Here is a 20,011-nt window from a genome sequence, read left to right as displayed (position 1 = left end):
CCTAGGGCTTCTCTGTTGTGTGGATTTACTTTTCTCTACAATCTCCCTTGTCTTTATTCCCCATTTAGCTTTCAGATTGTATTTCCCTCACAGAGAACCTTCTTTTTGAAGATTTAATCTTTTCTTAGGTATTAAAGCACTGTTTGGTAAGACCATTGAGCTTCCTTTGACGCTCAATTAGGCAAGAAGTGTCCTATTTCTCCTATTTGCTCATATCTATGCTTACCATATTACTAATGAGCTAACTTGTAGGTGGAGGTTCAAAGCAGTGACAATGGTCATCTTTGTGTATCTTTTAACCTTGCTCTATAAGAAATTGAGAACATGAGTGTGCATGAACTAATCATATATTTCTTTCTGTAGGTGGTGCTTGCTTCCATGGCATCCCTAAGAGCTCAATGGCCTAGTAGTGTTACTGACTCAATTTCTTGCAGCAATGTGAAAGATGGTCGTGGTCATTGGGTTAAACTTGACTACAAACAATTTATGTTTGTGAAAATGCCGCCAAGTTTAAGAGGTGCACACAAGGTCTCAAGGAGACACATAGATTTTAGAGCAACTTGAAGGGAAGAATCATGGAGTTTAAGCAAACACAAGATAAGGTGCAACACATGTGTATAGTTTCTCAATTGAAGCTAAGAACAACATTAACTTAAGTTTCTTACAAGGTGTATATCCCCTTCCCTTTTAAATACTTAGGATTGTCTATTTTTGCTTTCACCTCATAGGTCGCTTCTAACATGTGATTGCTAGATGTTGTTTGTTCATTTTTGTAGATATCAAAGAATTCTCCTTTCTTTTATATTACTTCCAAATTTAAAATGGTCTCAATTCAACCATACACTTTAACTTCCTTACATTTTCTATAAGAGGACTTTGGCCAAAGTCGACCTATGAGACATATCAAATATATTTGTGTAACAAAAGAACAAAATGTAGTCATGTGGAAAGGGTGATCCATGGTATGAGAGGAAGATGAGTGCACACACGCAGGTGTACACACACACACACACACACACACACACACACACACACACACACACACACACACACACACACACACACACACACACACACACACACACACACACACACACACATAGAGGCATGGGATGTATAACTGTCCTTGGCCCCGTGGGAAGCCGGGGAGACTTAACTTGAATTATTCAGTGATGAATGCAGGTGAAGGAACTAGTCAACAACCAATGCTTCTGCAAAGACTACATGGAGAAAGACAACCTCCACAAGGAATGGAAGGTGTTCCACATTTGCTAGATGCAAATGTGCATATGGTAGAGGTGACAAATTCAAATGAGGTTGACATGGAAGTAAATGGCATTAAGCGTGACTGTAGAAAATGTAAGGAGAAAGAAAGAGTCACATCACAGAGTGACCATGGATGAGTCAAGAAGGTGAATGAGACCAAGGAAGCCAAGAGGAATTAACGTCGTATCAACCTCCAAGACTTCCCTCTTGAACATGGTATGACTCCATACAACCTATTGGAAGACATGAGAGGCAAGGGTCCTGATATCTCATGGCCACAATTTCTTGCATTGTGTCCACAAGTTAGGAGGGAGATAACGAAGGTGGTTAGCACTAGGAGAATGTGCCTATTGTGAAGATTGCACAAGCTAAAATGAATAAGGATATTATACCTGTCCTAGATTGTTATTTCAAAGGAAAACTGGTTAGAAAAGGTCTAGTGGATGGGTGTGCACAAATTTGCATCATGGCAAAAGGACTCATGCAAAGGCTAAGCATGCACATCCATGAGACGCCTGAAATCAAAGTCAAGATGGAAAACAATAGCAACGATAGGCACTTAGGCATATGTACAAATGTTTTTGTGGAGGCCTTTGGAATTAAGAAGGCTATTGATTTCTATGTCATGTCTACCAAAGAAAATGGTTACCCATTTATTCTAGGAAGAGCATGGCTAATGAAAATGCAAGCTTTGTAGGATTGGGAAAGTGGAAAGTTGATTTGCATGAATGACAATCATAAGAAGTTGTCTTTGACATAAAGGAGAAACATCAAGAGGAGCTCCATGAAGAATCATCTCAGAGCAAGATGGAGGAATACTGGACCGATAGCACTTCAGAAGAAGAAAGTAGTGGTAGCATTACTAAAGAGGAGTTTTCCATCGAAGTCATGGGGGTAGGGCTTAAGCCAAGCAACCAAGAGACCTCTTGCCCAAGCTTGGAAGAGGTAGGTCCTCAAGTGAACCAAGGTGTGCAAGATGAAGGGATGCTAGAAGATATGTTGTCAAAAATGCTTACAGAGGAAGAAAGAGAGAATTTTACTGTGTGTTAAGGAAGGTTTTTTGCTAAAGACTACACAGATGTATGTGGAGTAGATGTTGTTCAGCACAAGATTGAGTTAAAGACGAAGGCCACATCTAAATCTTAGAAGCTATGAAGGCTAGGAGTTATCAAGGAGCAGGCTCTACTCAAGGAGGTAAGAAAGCTTCTAGCAAAAAGTTTTGTTTATCTAGTGAAGAATTCAGATTGGGTATCTCTTGTTGTTTTTACTCCTAAGAAGAACGGCAAGTGGAGAGCACGTGTTGACTATAGGCCACTCAATGAGGCAACCAAGCGAGATCACTTTCCCCTTCCATTTCAAGATGAGATACCAAATAAGGTAGTTGGTGATGATAAGTACACTATTTGTGATGGCTACTCACGTTATTTTCAAATAGGTATCACATTGGAGGATCAACTGAAACAACCTTTATCACTCCTTGGGGTTGTTATGCTTTTAGAGTCATGCCATTTGGCCTGACAAATGCTCTTGCAACTTTCCAACGCTTCATGAACATGGTGTTTCAAGAATTATTTGGAAAGTCAAATAGGGTGTTCATTGATTTTTTTTACATTTATAGCTCAAAATCATTGCATCTATAGAGGGTAGAAGAAGGATTGAAGAAGTTCTATGACATGGGAGATCAACGCAACCCCAACAAATTCCACATAGGTGAGGATGAAGTGATCACAAAGTCTCTTACAAAGGCATTGAGGTGGATACTTCAAAGGCAAAGGATCTTATTGAGTTACCATCACCCAAGAGTCTTAAGGAGGTCTTCTCATTTAATTCAAAAGCTTCATTCACTTAGCCTCCAAGTTACTTCACCCCTTCTTGCAGAAATTGACACAACAAGTAGAGTTTGTTTGGTCTGATAAGCTTGAAGAACATTTTTATAACATTAAAGTCATTCTATCAGAACTACCAAGACTTATAAACAATTGGTGTTGTTTTGTTGCAACAAGATCCCCACAGTACTAGGGTGCAATCCATCTACTTTGCTAGTAGGTTCATGAATGCTTTGGAGAGAGGCTACACAAAAGCAAAAATCATGATGCTTGCTCTCATGCTAAGTTGGATTGTACGTTATACAGTGTATGTATAATATATTTTAAACGGGTATATTATACGACACCTATCTTTATTTGGCCGTATTATATAGTGCCACATCAACAAAAACACCGTATCCTATAATTTCTTAGAATTTTGATCAAAATATAATTTTGATTGAAATAAATATTTGATCAAAATATTTATTTCGATCAAAAATAGTCATTTATATACGTGAAAATGGACTATTTTCCTCATTCTATTTTATCCCTCTTCCTGTGAGCTTTAAAACAAATTTGAAAAATCTTATTTATATATTTAGTAATCAATTATCTTTTTAAGTAAAAAGTTAGAGCTTAGGGTAAAAAGTTAAATTATTTAAATGTAGTTTTTTAAAGGTTATGATCAGGTGTTGAGTTTAAAATTTACCTACTTTGTGTGAAGTATATCTCACACTGCGAGGTAAATTAAGTAGAGTGGTTAGTGATTGCTTGCCTTGTATAGAGGAAACTCACACTTGGAAGGATTTATGATAGTTAAAGTTAGTAGTTACTTGCTTTGTGTTGAACTATCTTCACACCTAGAAGTAACCTAAGTTAGATAGTTAAAGTTAGCTACTTGCTTTGTGTTGAACTATGTTCACACTTGGAACTAACTTAGGTTAGATTTATCTAACGATTGTCTATCATGTGTAGAGTAATATTCACACTGGAGGCAATTAAAGTAGATTAAATAATAATCTCTTGTTTTGTGTAGAGGTATTCTCACACCTAGAAGAGATTTAGATAAGTAGTGAATTATGATTGCCTCTGCCATGTGTAGAGCTACACTCACACTTGGAGGTAATTTAGGTAGGATTTTTAAAGATATCTTGCTTTGTGTAGAGTTTACTCACACTTCGAAGTTATTAAGATAGATTAAGTGATCTTTTAATCATAATTCAGGGATAGACTGAAAGCTCACACTTGATTTTTTTTAATTTTTGGTATTTAGAATTTAAAGAGGTTGAAAATCTATGTGGTTTTGAAAACGATAGCAAATAATAATGTAAATGGTGTGAGAGTTTGATTTTAGATGTGTATTTAGTAAATAGTGTTGTTTGAGTTTGCAGATCTTAAGAAGATGGTGAATGGATATGAGTGGAGCTACGTAGATGAATTGCTCAGTGGAAAGACTACATCAAAGTTGAGGTGTAAGACCTGTGGCCATAATTTTAGCAGAAATGCACACATGTTAAAAGAACATGTGTTCAAAATTCCTGGAAACATGGCACCTTGCAAAAAACCCCCTAGAGGTATTGAAGAAAATTTACCACCGCAAGCTCTACTAACATAAGCCAAAGTGAATCACGGAATGGAGGAGAACCTACACCAAGTGGTTCTACTTTGCATCAGGCATTTGATAAACAATGGTTGTTTGAACTCCATCTTAAGTGGATGCAAGCATTTGTTGCATGTGGAATTCCTTTTAACATCATTCAAAATCCTATCTTCAAAGATGCTTTAATGAGAACAACGAAGAAGGAATTTGTGGTACCTGATTATAATAAGATGCATACATAATATTTAGATAAAGTGAAGACTACACCAGAGAATATTGTAAAGTGCACAAATCTTGATTATGCACCATAGTATGGATGCACAATCACTCTAGACGGTTGAAAATTTTGTCAAAAGAAAACATTGATTAATGCGATGTTGATTTGTCCAAGAGGATCCATCTTTCTTGAAGCGATCGACACATCCTTGAAAGAGAAAACTAATGGATATCTTGTTAGTGTATATGAGCTTTCGATCAGAAGAGCAAGGGGGCCTAAAAATGTGACAACCATTGTCACGGATAAGGCATCTAACAAAAAAGCAGCTAAAAAAGCAGTTGAAGCAAAGTATCTAGAGATTACATGGGTCATGTGCTGCCCACACTTTGAATCTACTCTTGAAGGACTTTGGAAAAGTTCCTTCTATTATGAAAACTCTTTTAGATGCAAACCACTTGGTGAAGTTTATAAGAGAGCATTCATTTTCTTACGCTTTGTTTAGAACAAAGTCGCCAATCAAAAACTTATAGATTTTTTGTGTGACCCGTTTTGCAACAACATATCATGTTCTCTCTACACTACATTAGGTTAAAGCAGCCCTTGTTGAAACAATGGCAAATAGAAGATGGGATATTTGGATTGATAAATATCCTAAGTATGAACTTGCTACTTCCAAATTGTTATTGTAGACAAAATTGTTATTGTCGCATAGCCCTTTACTCATTTGATACGATTAGTGGACAAAGAAGCCTCCATATTTGGACGAGTGTATTTGTACATGCATGAAGCCTCTCACAAGTTAAAAGACTGTACATCTTATGCAAGAAAAGAGAAAGCCATGATGATGTCATTTGTCAAAAGGCGATGGGAGAAGCTGGATAGTCCTTTACATGGAGCAGGGTCCATCTTAGATCCCAAGTTCCAAATGCATGATCAATCTTCAAGCAATGAAGTGATCATTGATTTCAAGAAAGTGTGTGCCCAACTATTACGAAATGTGGATGGACAGGTGGCATACACATAGAAGACAGCCTATACTAGAAGAGAAGGAATATTTGGGGATCCTTGGCAAATAGATGCTATCAAGATGATGAGCACACCAGTTTCATGGAAGGAGTATGGTGGATAAAAAGTGGAACTTCAACACGTGGCTATGAGAGTATTGTCTGTTGCCACCTCAAGTGTGTAGCTCTGAAGGAAATTGATCTTCATTGCTTTTGTGCATACTAAAAAAAAAAATGATTAAGTCCTAAACGAGTTGTGAACTTGGTGTATGTATTTTGTAACATGCAATTTATGCATAAGCCAACAAAGTTAGCCACACGTGCCACTGAAGAAAGCTTCCAATGCTTTCAAACACACGAAGAAATTGCAAATGAACTCAAACTTGATGATGAAATGGAATGGAATCTGGAAGACTTTGATCCAAAATGTTCAGATGTTGAAGAAATTGATGACATGGTGCCTGTGATTGAGGAGACGAATGAGCTATAAATTTGTATACTATATTCACAATTAATTTTGTAGTGTGAACTTCACAATCTCTCTCTCTCTCTCTCTCTCTCTCTCTCTCTCTCTCTATCTTTCTCTCTCTCTCATTGTCTTTATTTCTATGCATCTTCTTTCTATCATTGTCGGAGAGAGAGAGAGAGGGAGAGACAATAAGACTTACACATTGCAACAACATCCCGACATGTTTATTTGTTCCAACAAATAGAGATTTACATATCAAAAAGAGGTTTTAGTTACAACTCTTGGGATTTAAGATACAAAAAGAACTCATTATTATTTGGGAAATTTAATTTAGATCATGGGTTGGCTCCCCTAAAGATCAAATACGTGAAATTTTGAATTGCCGAATGAATCACTTGGACCAGCATTGCCTATCTCTTCTTCGATTAGAGGCCCATATCTTACCTTGTACCATGCCAACTTTCTTTCCAGCTCTGCTATATGAGCGTGCAGCATGGCTAGGGTCTCTCCTTGACTTTCCAAATCCATGCCTTGGGTTGCGAGCTACTCAAGGATCACTGTTTCCTCGGGAAAATATATGTAACCCCTTTTGCGAGGAGGGTCTTCTTGATTGGCTTCCCAGGCATGAATCTTCTCGACTAGACGTCCTTTTGATGCCTCCTGTAGTGGATGATCATTCCAATCTACTTTGAGCCGCAATACATAATAGCAATAGCATTGTTGCACAAAGTAAACTGCCACTTGACTGTTATTTGGTGGTGATCTGTATACTTGGATATATCTTGAAAGCATATTTCTCGCGAGTACAGTGTGTTGCAAATTTGAAACTTTTAAGGGAGAAGATGCCTTGGCATTTCCACTAACTCAAAACAATGTATTGTGTAGGAAATGATTTGGGCACAGGTACATGCATTGCCTATAATTCAATGGTTCCCCTTGAAATTCTGATTCGTCCTCTTCGGACGCAGGCAAAGCCCTAAGATCTCCTTGAGCCACCTGGATTTCTTCCTCTTTGTAAATTTGTTGTGTCAATGTCTGATTAAGCAAAGGAGCACCATGCTGCTGTGCATTCTAGTCAAGAGCAATATTTTCCATATTTGAAATGCAAAACAATACACTTTAATGAGTGAAGTGTATATGTACTTTAAAAACAGGGATAGTTTAAAGAATTTTATAGATCCAACTTGAAATACTTTAAAACCCTAACTTGAAGAACTTTAAAGACTTCACTGAAAATACGTTTAATGATGTAGTAAAAAATAACACCACAAATTGCACACTATCATTGGCAAAAAATATTGTTTAATCATCAACATGCCTCAAGCCAAAATCAGTTACAACATGGTAGCCAACATTATGGGCTCCATTCAAACACACACTGGCATTTTGGTGTTCACCTCCACTCCAAATTTGAGAATGTGATCAAAATAAAAAATTGATCTTACAAGATAAATAAGCACCTCAAATTGTTTCATAATTTTTGGAGTTACCACCAGTGAGATATGATTTTTCTAGTGGACCCCAGTCTGCTCACTTTTTCTCTCAAGTCACCCTAGTCTTCTCTCACCTTCCTCCAAACTTCCACACACACACACACACACACACACACACACATACACACACATGAACCTTCCATGGTTTCTCTCACCTTTTTCACCATTAACCTCCCTTCTCACCTCCATAGCTCTCATAGAGGCTTCTACATGTATATACATCCTCTCTGTGTCTCTCGATATCACCTCTAAATTACAATTCCTTGTTCCTTCTTCTCTGTATAGATAAAATTTAGCATGTAAACCATGCTTAGTCTTTGATAACTGGGGATTCCATCAATTAACATCGGCATTTTCTTTGTGGTGATCAAATTTGATGGAGACATCATAAGAGGAGGAAGAAGAAAAGACCGTTGACCGTAATTTTTGATGATCTACACAAGGGTCAGCCCAAACTTCTTCAAAGCTTCACCCAACACAAGAATTTTGTTACTTCATTCACCATCCTCCTTCAAGTCATTTTATCCATTTTTAAATGTATTGTCAATATTTTAGTGATTGCTAACATTAACTACTAACCTATTAACACAAAAAAATATTGACCTAACCTTAAAAGACACACCTCACCTCAAGACATGTATATAGTAGTAAATCCCCCTAAATATTTAATTTCACCCTCTCTACCATCAATAATCTATTTCCTTGAGCCCACATCCATGACTCATGCAGACAAGAAGGCCCACTATATTTGGATATTAAAATAAAATCATAATCTCAATTTGATAAGCTTGTAAATTAGGATTTCCAATAATCTTAAAGAAGGCTCTCCAAAGTATAAATAGACCCCTCTCCTTCTTGTAAATCATCTCCAATATCTGACAAAGCACCCCAACACTCTTTACGGGAGGAGAGATTTAGGTGTAGTCATCACCTTGTGAGCTTTGCACTTGGTGTGAGAGAATCTTTGATGCTACACATTGAAAAGTGAGAGAGTTTGCTAAAACCACTATTCTAAATGCTCGTCCACTATCAACAATTGAGGTTTTGGTGCTTCAAAGATGTGTTTGGCTTCAAAATCTTCGTCCCTCCACTTGCGTAAAGTTCTTTGGCAAATGCAAGGTGACTTGTATCTTTTAAGTTCTATCATTTGAGCCTGCTTGAGAAAGTGATTAGTGTGTTTTCATTGCCAAGTTCTTGCTCATTGTAAGAGGATATGGTGGTGAAAGGTGTCCCACAATCCTAAGACTGTGTGTGTGTGTGTGTGTGTGTGTGTGTGTGTGTGTGTGTGTGTGTGTGTGATGGCAATGGTTAGATTTCACTCTTAGGGGATTCACCATGAGTTCCATATGGGTATCACGTGAATGTAAGGGAGGGGGTTTTGGTCGGGAGGAGAGGTATTTTTTATTTGGTATGGTCCATATATGGGGGGATTGTTTCCGTATATGGGGTTAATTTCCCATTTTTGTTGCATGCAGGTAATGTCTCATCATTACTACTATAGTGAATCCCTTCGGATTTCAGTAAGCATTGGTTTAGTCTTGTGCAAGCTACATGATAGCACCGTAACAACCAAACAACCTCCATTTGCAAGTCACAAACAAGGTATTATGCAAGCTCCATTCCTCTCTCTGTTTCCTTTGCTCTAACTCTCTACTGCTCCATTTTGGTGCGTGTCTTGGTGTGAGATTGCATGTGTATATTTTATTGCACCTCTCTTGGTTGTGAGAAAACCTCTCTTGCGTCCTAGTTTGCATCCCATAACTATATGGTGTGTGACCCTTCACTTTTTTGGGTGTGGGGTTGTTGTTGTTTTCTTTCTTGTGGCTTCCCTAGTCCCAATTGAGCAACATGGGAGCCTTGAGGGTTGTTTAGAGGTCGCCTCTCTTGTTGTCAGCCCCAAACTACCTCAATATGTTTCATCATTTGGGTGCTTTTTAACCCATCATTTCAGCCATAAGGGTTGATTTTCAATAATAGTCAGTGCCTATTTTGCTATTACAGGAACTCCCCTGTAATCCCCTTGATGATTTGGATCTAATGTTGGCAACATATTTCTCTTCCATAAAAGGGATTCTTGCTTCATCAGTGGAAGAGATACCATTTCATGCCCATGGTTTTTGACGACTCCATCAAGGGTGATCATTAGAAGTGCCACCGATTCAAATACCTTAGAGTTCATATTGCATATATTCTTTGTGTGATGGGTCACAAAATTTTGAGATCCATCTTTGAATCTCCTCCTTGGCATCTATCATGTCTTCTGTGTTGTAAAAATCATGTAACCCTGTCTCTGTAGACGTGCAGTGGTGCTACAAATCACATTACCTCACATTATGATTTGTTCACCACTCTTGAGTCTGTCCCTCATGGGAATTTAGTTACTTGTGCCAACAATGCCCCTTATCCAGTTCACGGAGCTGGAAAGGTTGTGCTTATTGCTGCAAATGGAAGTTCTTTCATACTTGTTGATGCACTTTATGTACCTGGGATCAAAAAGAATCTTTTGTCTGTATCTTCACTTGCTAGACTTGGAACTGTTGTCAAATTTGTGGATGACAGATGTCAGTATATGATCTCAGTTTTGGTGTTAATGAAACTGTTGAATCTGGCATTTTATGCCGTGGGTTGTATAAGCTCACTTTGTATGAGAAGTGTGGGTAGAATTTTGCAAATGCAATTGTGGACTAGCTATTTCAAATGCACAACTTTGGCATGCACATTTTGGACATCTGAATTTTTCCAGTTTGCTACATTTGCAGAGATCTGATATGGTTACTTCTTTTCTGCCACTTGAAGCACCTAACAAACATGTTTGTGAAGGCTGTATTTTAAGTAAGATGCAACGTTCAAAGTTTCCAAAGGATGGTTCATTTAGGGACACATGTAGGTTGCATCTTGTGCGCATAGTGATGTTTGTGGGCCCATCCAAAGTGTGTCCTATTGGAATTAGGGTTGTAGGAAAACAAACACAGCTTGGAGAAGACGAAGGAAGATCAAGGCACACAATAGAGAGTGTATTACTTAGTGTGCAATGGAATAATAGATAGCCCTAGAGTGATGGGCGTATATACAATGCACAGGGGGAAAAAACCTCCTAAAGAGGGAAAAAATGCCCAGGTAGTCCTAGTGTGTTCACACACATCACTACCACATGTATATGGTAACAAATCCCCCTAGGAGTGATGCGGTGAACAAGAGATGGCACATGAGGAGAGGGAAGTGCCATGCCCTGAGGACATGATTAGTCCACAAAGGGGAGTAAGCCCAAAGATTTGTGGAAAGCTTCGAGCTTCTCACGAGACAATGCCTTTGTGAAAAGATTTGCAAGGTTGTCCTGTGTTGGCACATAAGCCAAGCTGATCTCTCCTGCTGAGAGCCTCTCCCTGACATAGTGGTAATGCACCTCAATGGGCTTTGTGCGAGCATGAAAAATTGGGTTCCTCACAACTGCCAATGCGCTTTGACTGTCAGTGTAGATAGAGTTGGTAGTGTCCTGTCCAACACCCAAATTAGCCATAAGGCGTCTGAGCCATACACACTCAACCGTAGCTGTGAAGACTGCCCTGTACTTAGCCTCACAACTAGAAGTGTCCACAATAGGTTTCTTCTTGCTCAACCATGATATACATGAACTGCTAAGCATGAAACAAAACCACTTGTGGACACTCGCGTGTCAAAACAACCAGCCCAATCTGAGTCCAAAAAAGCATGTAAGTCTGGCGGCAATGATCCCCCGTTGGGATAAAACAAGCCAAGATGTAAAGTGCCACTAAGGTAGCAGAAAATCCTCTTGACAGCCTGCCAATGCTTAGACCCTGGGCTATGCATAAATCTGCTGACCTGTGAGACTGCAAACTGAATATCCAGCCTCGTGTTGTAATACATAAATGAGGCATCCAACAGCAGTTTGGTAAAGAGTGACATCAGTAGGATCACCAGCGTCATGAAGACTCAATTTCAAACCTGTTTCCATGGGAGTGGCAAAAGGTTTGCAATCCTCAAGTCCAAATTTACATATCAATGTCTCTATGTAACTTTTATGACACAAGGTAATACCACCATCACACTGCATAAACTGTATACCCATGTAATGATGCAACAGCCCCAAATCTTTCATCTTTAAAGTAGCGTTCAAATCAGCCTTAAATTCAGCAATATGTCTCTCATTTGGTCTAGTGATCAACAAGTCATCTACATAAAGAACCACAATGAGAAGTACATCACGACATAAAGAACCATGCTTTGGAAACTTTGAACGCTGCATCTTACCGAAATACAACCTTCACAAACATGTTTGATAGGTGCTTCAAGAGGGGGCAAAGAAGCAACCATATCTGATTTCTACAAATGCAGCAAACTGGAAAAATTTAGATGACCAAAACGTGCATGCCAAAGTTTTGCATCTGAAATAATCTACAACTGCATTTGCAAAATTTTGTCCAAACTTGTCATAGAAAGTGAGCTTATAAAGCCCACTACACAAAAGGCCAGATGCAACAATTTCATCACCAAAACTGAGATCATGAACTGTACATCTATCATCCATAAATTTGACTACAAGTCCAAGTCTAGCAAGTGCAGATACAGACAAAAGAATCTTCTTGATCCCATGTACATAAAGTGCATCAACAAGTGTGAAATAACTGCCATTTGTAGGAGTAAGAACAATCTTTCCAACTCCCTGAACCGGATAAGAGGCATTGTTGGAACAAGTGACTGAATTCCCATGAGGGATAGACTCAAGAGAGGTGTACAATTCACGATGTGAGGTAATGTGCTTTGTAGCACCACTATCAAAATACCACACATGTGAATCTGCAGCCAACTGACATGAATGCATCATCATGGACAATAGGATTGTAAGTGCACTCTGCACTAAAAGTCCATTTTGCATAAACATTAGCATCACAATCTCCTTTCACAGAAGACTCAACAATGGCTGCATTTGTAGTGGAACCACCCTCTTTCTTCTTAGTCTCTATGGCCGTCAACTTAGGACACTGCTTGATCAAGAGATCAATGGATTACAATAATGGCAACGCATCTTCTTTTTTCCCTTATCACCAGAATTGTCAGACGAAGTGCTGCTAGCAGAAGCATTGGAAACAGAAGTTTTACCACTTACAATAGAACCATAAAAAGTGGCTGCATTGTTGTTACCACCCTTTCTTTGAGAAGCAATAAAAACCTGTTCAATTGCACGTTGTCTAGTCTTGTTCTTTCTGGAAAGTGACTCTTGCAACAACAATGTGCACAATGCATCAAACTTGACAGCTTCAGGATCTCCTTGGGTCATAAGTCTCCAAGTACTCTGGTAAGGGATCAAGAACAGTCTGCACAAGGAAACTGTCTGAAATGACTTCACCTGCAGAATAAGTTGCTCATTGATATACTTGACACCAACAAGGAAAGTGTCCATATTATCTTCCTCATGCATAATCTTTGACTCCAGTTCTTTACGCAATAATGCAATTTTTTCGTCACTACGGGTTGCATAAAGACTAGCCATAATATCCAAAACCTGTTTTGCAGATTTTGCTGAATGAATGTAAGGAACAATGGTGTGCTTCACAGAAAACACAATCAATGCATGAGCCTGCGCAACCTTTACATCCCAACGAGTTTGTTCTTTTGTAGGCAAACCAACTCTAATAGCAGCAATCCTTGGAGCAAGACCTGCCACATCCTCAACATTGCCTACATCCTCTGAACCAAGACGTACATCAATGTCCTGCACAATATTCTAGACGCCCTTTGACACAAGAACATGTTGCATCATGTAAGACCACATAGGGTAATTGTCCTCATCTAGTCTGATGTCCTCAGCAGCAAACATCTTGAACACATCTGTGTTGTTGTCAGCCATGGAAAATGCATGCACCTGATGTGAAAACTGCCCAAAATGAGGAGAAACTGAGTGAGACCAGTATGTGCGATATAGCACAACCCACAGTAGATTGTATGGGACTTGTTATGCAGTATTTGGCACTAACAAAAATTCTGTACAAAATGACAAAATTGCCTGTGCAGACCTGGCTGTAGTAGAAACGAAAACCGAAATGAGCCCGAATCAGAAATCTGAGTAGACTAAGCTCAATGAGCTCTCCCTATAAAAAATTCAACCTAAAAATTCTCGCCAAAGCTCACTAAAATTGGAGAAAATGAGCAGATGTGTGTTGGAGCTGCTGGCGACTAAGCCTGAGAGGACGTAACCTGCTTTGATACCAATTATTGAAACTAGGGTTGAAGGAAAACACACACAGCTTGGAGAAGATGAAGGAAGCTCAAGGCACACAATAGAGAGTGTATTACTTAGTGTACAATGGAATGATAGATAGCCCTAGAGTGATGGGCGTATATACAATGCACGGGGGAAAAAACCTCCTAAAGAGGGAAAAATTCCCCGACGGTCCTAGTGTGTTCCCACACATCACTACCACATGTATATGGTAACACGTCCTTGGGAAATCACCTTTATTTCTTGAGTTTCATTGATAATTACTCTAGGCATGCATGGGTCTATCTGCTTAAAGCGAAGTTGGAAGTTTTTATGTGCTTCAAATTGTTTTTGGCTATGACTGAAAATGTCTCAAAATATACTATGGGCACTCTCCATTCCATTTGAGGGGGAGAGTATATGTCTCATGCATTTAATGCATTTTTGGCTAGTCGTGGGATAAAACACTATTATATAGTGCCTTATATGCCTCAACAAAATGGTGTTGATGCTGAGAGGAAAAACATGTGACTTATGAAAATGGCACGATGTATGGTCAAAAGTCAAGCTTTTCCGCATTCATTTTGGCTTGAGGCCATCATGTATGCCACTTATGTACTATACAAGTATCCTACAAAAGCTTTGCAATCTTGTGAGGGCAATGTCGGGGACCACCGACTATACCATCTCCAAATCGATACATCGTGATCTCCGACATCCCTTCCGCTTGAGACCGACACCAAGACAAGACTCCTCCTACTCTTTGATGTCAACTTAATGGGGTGATAACATTCACTTTATCACATATGGATCCCTTAGCCCCAAAGCACCATTGCTTACCGGTCCAACTTTCCAATCAAAGTCACCAGACTAAATTCAAACTCCACCTTTTATGGTTGACTGGTGGGAGTTCTCTAGTTCACCCTTGGTTGAAGGTCACTAATGTTTTTTTCTCGGTTATGGTCGAGCGCAGCTTCCGGTACGTCCCCCTAAGATGAGTATATTTATTAAGTACACAGAGATCCCTCGTTCCCAAGTTTGATCTCCACTCCATAGATCGGGATCCTTTTACCCAGATCTTAAATTAATGGACAACTTAAAAATTGGGTTCAAATTTTTGGCCAACAAATTCATCCTCCGAAATCCACCCACCCACCCACCCAAGGTAGTACTATGATACTAGAAAAAAGTATTCCAAAAACATGTCAAGCCAAGAATACATTTCAAGCATATGAAAGCAACATGCAAACAATTGCATAAGCTTGCAAGTGTGCATTTATCAGGTCGTTCTCACCTTTTTATTTTTTTAGAATATTTTACTTCCGTTTTTTATTAGTATTAGTAAAATTATCTAGTTATCTTTCAAGCTATCAGATATACTCCTCTAGGCATATCCCTATCCTCGTCTCAGGACTTGGGTATCCTGTTTCCTCTGTCACGTGTTGAGGTGGCACCTTGACACAATTTGCAATTCTTATTTCTCTTTATCTTGTGTGGGAAAGGCTTACAAAAATAATCTACTCTAGATTCCTTTTAGGAATAGCCCATTTAGGTTCCTAGCCTTTCTAAGGTTCCTTTTTACCAGACAATTAGAAGTGTTCCTTAATTAAACTCACATCCTCCTCCCTTATCATGATCCCTTCATGGATCCATGTTTCTTCCTCCTTTTCTCATCGACATGAGGCCTACCCAGACTAGGCCATTTTCCAAACGCATCCGTGGGTCCCTATGACGTGCTGACCGGGACTCACTCCCATTCAATCCCATTTCTAGGGTAGTAAATGAGCCTGAGCTCAAAACATAGACCAACGGTTATCAATCCTAATAAAAAAGGACCATCCCCTTTTATATCCCATAAGTAAACACCCGTGTCCGCCTTTTCCAAGCATGTAAGACAAATTTAACACTTAAGTCTTCTATGTTATGCTAGGGCTATCCATGTCAAATCTTTTCGATAAAGTTTTTTTAATCTTAGTTTAAATTTAGATTAAGTTCCTTGAGTTATAAGCTCTTAGCTCCTAGTTCACTTTAATCTTTAATCAAACAAGACTTTAAGAAATACAACGAGTATCTGGGAAGTTTAAGGTTTTGTCTCGACGTAAGTTTCACGTTAACCTCGACTTCAACAAATCCCATTTTGGTCCCTTTGCATCATTTTCCATCCATGGGGAATCTTCATGGAAGCAATGGGAGTTTTATGTTCAAGCAGCACGGTCACGACATCCGTGAAGCTATCCCCTTACTCCCCCCTTCGAATTTTCAAAACCAACTTGAATGTAGACAAACTTGAAATAAACAATGCATATGCTTTCTACCATAAGTTTTGCTTTGGTGTGATCTATGCGTGGTAATCACAAAACTTTGGAATGCACCAAATTGCAACCTTGAGACAAATCATCATCATGAAACTTCCTTTGAGTGCTTATGCAAGAGTGAAACCCTTCCATGCATGGTAGCGTAAGAGTGAAAATGCAACATTACGAAGAGTGGACATGCTAGTGTAGTGAAAAATGCTCATGTAATAGTGTATAAATGACTTCTTTAAGAAGGGATTTAGGCATACCTTTGCTACCGTGGAGAGAATCAATTATGTAGCTAGAAGAGGCTTATGGTTTTGGGACTTTCCAATTGAGAAGAGGGAGGGGGATAACCTTAATCGGAAGGGAACTCCCACTTCCAAGGGAAAACTCCTTTGATTAAGATAGGGCTACACTTCAAAACTTAAGTCTCCTTGAGAGAATTAGTATTATCTTTATTGGTATCACTAAACAAATCTTACACACACGCTCTTTTTCTCTTTGAAAGAAGAAAATTCTTATTTCTTAAATTTAAAGAAAAACTTGTGAACCTTCATAAGAGCATTCTTGTTATAGAGTAAATCATAATGTCACTTTGAATAGAATAGTTAATTCCAAAATATCCAATACTTAATTGCCCGTGATTATGTGGCAATTATCTCGTGCATCTTAAAATTAGAAAAAGATATTTCTGGCGGGGTTTAAGGTTACACATAGATATTAATCATCATCCAACATGCATCCTATTTTTGTATGATCTCCAGTCACATATGTTTAAAGGGAGTGCTTTCTACTCTCTCTCTCTCTCTCTCTATGCCATATTAGTTTGGTGATCTAGAGAACGAAACTTGAAATATAAGTATGATCCCCAGCCACCTATGGTTAAAGAGAGTGCTTTCTACTCTCTCTATGCCATATTAGTATGGTAATCTAGACAACTTGAGACATGGAACTTGAAATAACATCTAGGTTAGTTGTTAGAAACATGTTTAGTTATGATTAGTAATGAACCACAATTAGAGGAAAACAGTAAATTCAAATGAGGCAAATGTACAACCTATGGGGGTTTTTTTAAATGTTACAGATCAACCTATTATTGATGCAGATGTACATGATGTACTTGATGAGGAAAGGGTTGAAAATGAGCAGGCTAGAGGTGTGCCAAAATGGCTGGTGCATACATTGTGTGACAGTAAATTGGATGCACTTTTGTCTAGTCGCACTCATTCAAGCTCTCACCATGCATCTTATGCGTCATATTGTTATGCTTTGGCTGTGTCTAGCTTACATGATGTTGAAGAAACTTTGTCTTTTGATGAAGCACATAATTCAAAAAATTGGATGGCTACCATGCAATCAAAATATGATGCACTTATAGAAAATGAAACATGGACTTTATGTGGTTTGTACATCAATTAGACATTGTTACTACCTTCTTGAATAGTGACATATTTGAGAAAGTTTATGTAAAGCAGCCTTGCGGTTTTGTCAAGAAAGCACAAGAGGATAAGGTGTGAAAATGTAACAAAGCTCTGTATGGGTTGAAGCAATATCCTCGTGCTTGGTATGAGAAGACTGACACTTATTTGGTCAAACGAAGCTTTTGTAACAATCCAACAAAAAGCACATTGTATGTAAAGCGTTAGGGTGATGTACTTCTCATTGTGGTTCTTTATGTGGATTCTTTGCTATTATCATGGGAACAAATGAGAGACATATTGCTGACTTTAAGGCTGATTTGAATGCTACTTTCAAGATGAAATATTTGGGACTGTTGCATCATTACTTGGGTATACAATTTAAGTAGTGTGATGGTGGTATTGCCTTGTGTCAAAAAAGTACGTAGAGACATTGCTGTGTAAGTATGAACTTGAGGATTGCAAACCTATTGCCACTCCCATGGAAATAGGTTTGAACTTGAGTCTTCATGATGCTGGTGATCCTAGTGTAAATGTCACTTTTTACCAAACTATTTTTGGATGCCGCATTTATATATGCAACACAAGGCCGGTATTTAATTTGCAGTCTTACAGGTCAGCAAATTTATGCATAGCCTAGGGTCTAAGCATTGGTAGGATGTCAAGAGGATTTTCCGCTACTTGAGTGGCACTTTACATCCTGGCTTGTTTTATCCCAAGGGGGGATCATTGCTGCCATACTTACATGCTTTTTGGACTTAGATTGGGCTGATTGTTTTGACAAGTGAGTGTCCACAAGTGGTTTTTGTTTGATGCTTGAAATTTCATGTATATCATGGTTGAGCAAGAAGCAACCTACTGTGGCCATTTCTAGTTGTGAGGCTGAGTATAGGGCAGTCTCCACAACTACGGTTGAGTGTGTATGGCTTAGATGACTTATGGATGATTTGGGTGTTGGACAAGAAACTACCAACACTATCTACACTGACAATCAGAGTGCATTGGCAGTTGCAAGGAGCCCAATTTTTCATGCTCGCACAAAGCACATTGAGGTGCATTACCACTATGTCCGGGAGAGGCTCTCAGTAGGAGAGATCAGCTTGGCTTATGTGCCAACATAGGACAACCTTGCATATATTTCACAAAGGCATTGTCTCGTGAGAAGTTCAAAGCTTTTCGCAAAGCTTTGGGCTTATTCCCCTTTGTGGACTAATCATGTCCTCAGGGCATGGAAATTCCCTTTACTCTATGTGCCAGCTCTCATTCACCGCATCACTCCAGGGGGGTTTTGTTACCATATACATGTGGTAGTGACGTGTGTGAACACACTTAGGACCACCGGGGCATTTTTCTCTCACTAGGAGGTTTTTCCCCCCGTGTATTGTATATACACCCATCATTCTAGGGCTATCTATCTTTCCATTTCATTTCCGTGTATTGTGTGCATTTGAGCCTTCTTTGTCTTCTCCATGTGTGTGTTTTCCTTCAACCCTAATTCCAATAATTAGCATATGCTCCCATATTTCTCTTTTCTTTAGCTAGCTTTCTGCAGAGTCCCTCTCTTTGTGCTTGTGCCTCCATGGACCTTTGTGTTTGAGAGATCAACATTTGATCTCTATGCTCAATAGATTTTCTTCCATGGAATTTTGAATTTTCCGTCTTTCTTGTTATCTTGTTCTTCATCATCTTTATCTTCATTTGATGTCTGAAATTTTGATTGAGTGTCTCTGTTTCTTGTCTTGATTTTTCCATTTAGGTGGATGTGCAACTCCATCTCCTCACTAGCAGAATTTGTTAATGGAGAACTTTGTCATGTGGTTTCTTTGGTGTTTGAACTCCAAAGGTTCCAGTCACTGGTCTGTCACTGGTTTGACTGCATCCTTGGATGTGTGTAAGAGATCAAGCTGGGATTCAGCTTGTGGTAGCTGATCTATCATTCCTAGTGCTTGATATGCTTTCCTAGTAAGCACGGGTCCACCGTTCATGTAGGTTTTATTTTTGCCAATGTTCTTGAGATTTACTTCAACCAGATTTTCTAGTATGTACGTTGGTACAGCCAAACTGTGTTGACCTATGGAAGTACAAGAAGTCCAGGCATGGCGGTTTGCAAGCAAGTGACAGGGACATTGGGTAGGTACTTGATGGTGCTAGGAGACAGGTACACCGAGATGAAGCACTCTCCAGTGGAAATTGCAATTGTTTTTTGCTATCACAGGTGCCAG

Source organism: Adiantum capillus-veneris, chromosome 9 (genome assembly GCF_014529385.1).
Source record: "Adiantum capillus-veneris isolate H3 chromosome 9, ASM1452938v2, whole genome shotgun sequence".
Taxonomy (NCBI): Eukaryota; Viridiplantae; Streptophyta; class Polypodiopsida; order Polypodiales; family Pteridaceae; genus Adiantum; species Adiantum capillus-veneris.
The sequence above is the reverse complement of the archived record's forward strand: the minus strand, read 5'-3'. Positions refer to the sequence as shown.